Genomic DNA, 6,134 nt, shown 5'->3' with positions numbered 1-6,134 from the left:
TCTTGTCACGTTGCTTTCATGTGTAGCTTGAAATAAAACATCATCATTATGATAGATTCTTGTTACCCAAAACTCCTATAGTGTCAGGGTTTGAGTCTACGCTCAGCAACTCGGTCCAAGAGTGTCTTCCCTCGAGATTTCCTCTCAACGGATTTTCTTACTATCTTTCATCTGGATACAACTAGACTTGAGAAAGTCATTAAAACGAGACCATAGGCCGAAGGTTCAGTGTTATCCCGGTCGTCCAGGTCAACCACGCCAACACTGAGCTGGCTTATCTCCATAGCGGGGAGTACGAGGCTAAGCTCTGTCCTATTAGTCATGGTAACTTTCTCCTCATAGACTAACAACTGTAACAGTAAGAACTTGTGACCAAGTTCTAGCCATACAGGTGAGGGCTGTGTGTGAAAATAGACCAGATTACCTGGGGAGCACCAGGGGGTCCTGGGCTAGGTGATCAACCCAGGAGGAGTTGCCACTATAGAAGAACCAATCAGATTTATTTTCAACAAAGAACAATTTAACAGATCTGTTTGTACAGAATAACACAGTTCTTGACCTGGTAATCCAGAATAATTGAGTTCTTAATTCGTCGGCATGGCAGGCTGGTGATAGCTCAATCTTCAGTCCGGTAGAGTCGGGTAGTTGAGTCCTTAGTCTGCTGAGGTGGGAAACTACATAGAGGTTGGACATGGAAGACACGGTTATATACTCTTGGTGTTGTACAGATACTGTTCTACGTGGTTGAACTCACAAAGTCTGCTCTGAAAGGGCAGCAGTCTAGAAGACCAGTATGGCTGACACGCAGTGTTCTTTTAGGAGAGACTCCCCTTCCAGCACCCGTCTAGACACACTGCTCACTCACTACACTTCCGGTTTCCTTCCTGCCTTGCTTAGCTGCTCCGTGTCCTTCTCTATTAAAGTTACAGTCTTAGGGTGGACACTAAAGTTAAAGTCTCGCATCGCAGTGCTAGAAAAAAATCGACATGACGCCGGGATATCGGCATCACGCCGACATATCGCCAGTCTTTTCAATGGGGCCAGCGGCAGCAGTGCTAGCCCCATTGAAAAGAGATGGAGAATGCCGGGGACCGCGGGGATGAAGGTATCCTCTGCCACAGCTGTGGCAGAAGTCCCCGACATTCTATTCCATTGCTTTCAATGGAATCGGCACTGCTGCCGATCCCATTGAAAGCAATGGTTTCAGCCAAGCCCTGGAGAATGATTATAGGGGAAGGGATTGAAATATAAGGCCTTCCCCGATAATCATCAATCAGTGTGTTAAAAAATGTATTACTCACTTCTCCTGCGCTCAGCCGCATCCTCCTGCTGGCTCTCCGGCACTGCTATTAAGCTCTTTCAGCATTTGGGGATTTAAAAATCCCCGCCTCCTGAAAGGGCTGTTCAGATTGGCTGAGGGCTCAGCCAATAGCAGCTACTGCTTAGCTATTGGCTGAGTGCTCAGCCAATGACACATAGCCCTTAGCTATTCATTCATGAATAGCTATATCTTAGCTATATCATCCGCAGGCATTAAGGAAACTCCTGCCACAGCTGTCACAGCTGTGGCAGAAGTCCACGGCATTTTCCCTATGCTTTCAATGGGGCTAGTGCTGCTGTCGCTGGCCCCATTGAAACCACTTGCGATATGCCGGTTCTATACCAGCCTCTTTCTTGCGCTGCGAGGCGAGAGTTTTCTCGTGCTCTCGCAGCGCAAGAAAGAAAATATTGCAAGTGTGCGTTCACCCTTAGGGCGAGCACCCACTGGCGTTTTTTTACCTGCGTTTTGCGTTTTGCGTTTTGCGTTTTTCCTGCACAGGCATAGAGATAACATGTGTTCCTGTCCACTGGCGTTTTTTTTGCATTGCGTTTGCGTTTTTAACATAGGAACTGTCAGTTGCATATGTGTCCTTATTTTTCTCCATGGAAATTAATGGCAAAGCCGCGAAAACGCCGCGGAAAACGCGCGGAAAAAACGCGGGACACGCGGCGAAAACGCTGCGTTTTTTCCCCGCGGGAAACGCAAACGCCAGTGGGTGCTCGCCCTTAGGGTGACTACCTACTAGCGTTTTTTTTTCCGCGGCGAATTCGCTGCATTCTTTTTCCCAATTGTCAATGGGACTTTCTAATGTTAAAAATGCAATGCACCAAAAACGCAAGTTGCGTTGTCTTTTTTACATTAAAAAGTCCATTGACAATTGGAAAAAAAAACGCAGCGAATTCACAGCAGAAAAAAAACGCTAGTGGGTAGGCACCCTTAACAGATCAATAACAGTTCACAACATTAAAAAAAGCGCACTACACCCCTTACATCATCATAGAAACTTGTGGGACCCCCAGAGGCAGGTAGAAAAAGAGACGCGGAAACACAGGTTGCAATGAACAACGGCAGTCTTTACTTGAGCAGCAAAGTCTTTCGAACTTGACAAGACAGTAATGGTTTATCGTCCCACACGGGATTTGTTGACATCAGGGGGGTAACTATAGAGGATACAGGGGATGCGGTTGCACCCGGGCCCAGGAGCCTTAGGGGGCCCATAAGGCCTCTCTTCTCCATATAGGGAGCCCAGTACTATGAATAAAGCATTATAGTTGGGGCCCTGTTACAGGTTTTGCATTGGGGCCTGGAAGCTTCAAGTTATGCCTCTGGTTGACAGCCTCACATGTCCTGCCCAGCATGGTGACTTATTATGGAGACCTTCAAATAGTCATCAGACTAGGATCAGACCATAAACAGGGGGCCACAACAGTGCCTTTAATTGCCCTACATAGTTTCAGGAAAAACATTAGCAATTGCACAATAAACCCCAGCAGCTATAGTATTTACCAGCTTACACATAGCTAACATATTCATCCTCATTGCAAACTACTAGGAACTTGCATTTCATTGTATTGGAACAGACTGTGAATCATTAAGACCTACATGCAAAAATGGCCATGCCGTGTAACGACTATTTTCTCATTGGTACCCTGCTGGTAGTCCTCTGTACTCTGGTGTGACTACTATGTTGTGTCTATAGCAGGGGCGTAACTATAGAGGGTGCAGGGGATGCGGTTGCACCCGGGCCCAGGAGCCTTAGGGGGCCCATAAGGCCTCTCTTCTCCATATAGGGAACCCAGTCATATGAGTAAAGCATTATAGTTGGGGGCCCTGTTACAAGTGTTGCATCGGGGCCCGGGAGCTTCAAGTTACGCCTCTGGCCTATAGTTATGTTACATGACCACATCATCCAATGGCTGAAATGCCTTACATCCCTGTGGGTGCAAAGTTATTGCGGTGACTCTCACTATGGCCTGCAGTCATTGAATGGTGCAACAACTTGACATGACTGTGCTGTAGTTGCACCATAACTGTAACATAGTCGTTGCATTGAGCCCTCATGTAAGAGTCAGGGATTGTTCACATCTGCATTGCAGCTCTCGCTTGGAGCATCCAAGATGGAATCGTTCTGCATGCGGTGCTATTTTTGCCTAGGAATACCCCGGAGGTCATAATGGAAGCTGAATAGACTCCATTAAAGTGAGGTCCTTCTGGCTTTCTTTGGTTCCATCCCAGGGCAGATCCATTCTTGCCAGGGATTCTGTTTTTCTCCTCCTATGACAGAACAGGGAAACAGTATCCATAAACAGCGGTGTGCTCAAACACTACATTTTTTTTCTTAAATTTTACTTTTCCTCCTTTTTTGTAGGTTTATAAGGTTTTGTGGTCTTACGATCTGTACCATGTATTTTACTGGGACCTGGGCACAATTGTTCTGCTACAACGTTCCATGCTTTCCCTTACAGAGTCATAAGGAAAAAATGTATTAAGACTCACGTTTCCTAATTAAAGGGATTTTCTAGGAATATAATATGGATGATCTATCTAGGATAGGTCACCAATGTCAGATCGTTAGGGGTCCAGCGCTGCCCAATGTTATCCAGAGCCGCAGTTTACCTGCTAGAGTCGGTGTGCACCAGGGGCAGAACAGCGCGATAGTTCTGCAAGCTCCGTCCTATACAGGTCAGTAATATTGTATTCCTGCGCTGTCAGTAAGATGCACCACATTTATCAATAGGCTCATCTTTTGACTGTCCATGGGGCAAAAAATGAAATCTAGATTCCTGCTATAATTTACACCAGATTCCGGCACAAATTATAATACATTTGTAGAGCTGTGCGGCCCCTTTTACCGAGTCCCTGCTGCATTTCAAAAAGTTGCGAGCAGCATAAAATGAAAAACATTGCAAATTTTATACGCAAATGGGGTATGCACCAAAATAGGAAACTTTGTTCTGCTGGAATACTGGCGCAACATTATTGATACATTCACCCCACAGAGTTACAGAGGTATTGCCATTACAGCATGTTAACTTGCCAATCTGTTGAGGTACAACCACTGGGACCCCCACTGATCCTGAGAATGCAGCCCTGGCGCATCCTGAATTGTCAGCAGGATATGACGCACGTGTGCACCTCCGCTCCGTTCACTTCAATAGGCCTGTCGTAGATACAGTAAGCAGATGCTATGCCCTGAGGCATCACCTTGGGGTGATTACCACATTCAATATGGATTTATATATTTGCCAGTGAATGCTACTAGCTCTATCCCAACTGTATAAATCTGTATGCAGTTATTCCCCCCTAGTGGTGGTTTCAGGTAGCCAGAGTCTTATTATTTACCTCTAAGGGTGACTCTGTGCAACTCCTAATGCTATGGGACCTCAGGAAGTGCTTGATTGCCCAAATGGTCAGTCCACCCCTTTAGAACACATGGTGCTATATCTATACAGTTCAAGCTCTGAGATAATCATAATGATATTGTTAGTTTTACTAAACACACAACTCTGAAAAACTAATCTTGTGTGTGAGGGTTTATAATCAGATAGATTGCCATTTCAGTCAACTTGCATGAAACATATAGAGTGACATGAGTCTTAACTAAACGTCAGGCTGTACAGCTGCCTCCAAAACCAATAAGGAGATATAGTTATATTTCCCATGACTGTACATGTGCACTCAAGGGAGCCATGGGCAATCTTTGGTTGATGAGCAGCTACAGAAGTATCAGAGACACCATTCCCGTCTGCTCAGTCTACTATAAGAGTCCCTTTAAGGCGCTATTCAGATCATATTAATGGCCTATGCTTAGAACGTTTGGTGGGAAAAGCTCCTGATGTGCGTGTGTCCTAAGGATCCATTAACCAGACAACAGAAGCTAAAAGACAGACCTTTTAGCTTCAGTTTAGCCTCACAATATGGAAGGGTATAGGAATCAGTAATCTCTCTAACCACACTATCAATTTACTTCTCTCTAACCACACCGTCAATGCACTTCTCTCTAACCACATTGTCAATGCACTTCTCTCTAGCCACACCGTCAATGCACTTCTCTCCAACCACACCGCAAATGCACTACTCTCTCACCACACCATCAATGCACTACTCTCTCACCACACCGTCAATGCACTTCTCTCTAAACACACCGTCAATGCACTTCTCTCTAAACACACCGTCAATGCACTTCTCTCTAACCACACCATCAATGTGCTTCTCTCTAACCACACCGTCAATGCACTTCTCTCTAAGCACACCGCAAATGCACTACTCTCTAACCACACCATCAATGCACTTCTCTCTAACCACACCATCAATGCACTACTCTCTAACCACACCGTCAATGCACTTCTCTCTAACCACACCATCAATGTACTTCTCTCTAACCACACCATCAATGCCCTTCTCTCTAACCACACCGTCAATACACTTCTCTCTAACCACACCGTCAATACACTTCTCTCTAACCACACCATCAATGCCCTTCTCTCTAACCACAACCTCAATACACTTCTCTCTAACCACACCGTCAATGCACTTCTCTCTAACCACACCATCAATGTACTTCTCTCTAACCACACCATCAATCCACTTCTCTCTAACCGCACCATCAATGCCCTTCTCTCTAACCACACCGACAATACACTTCTCTCTAACCACACCATCAATGCCCTTCTCTCTAACCACACCGTCAATGCACTTCTCTCTAACCACACCGTCAATGCACTTCTCTCTAACCCCACCGTCAAGGCACTTCTCTCTAACCACACCGCAAATGCACTACTCTCTAACCACACCATCAATGCACTTCTCTCTA

This window comes from Eleutherodactylus coqui, chromosome 2 (genome assembly GCF_035609145.1).
Source record: "Eleutherodactylus coqui strain aEleCoq1 chromosome 2, aEleCoq1.hap1, whole genome shotgun sequence".
Lineage (NCBI taxonomy): Eukaryota > Metazoa > Chordata > Amphibia > Anura > Eleutherodactylidae > Eleutherodactylus > Eleutherodactylus coqui.
This window is presented reverse-complemented; position numbering follows the sequence as displayed.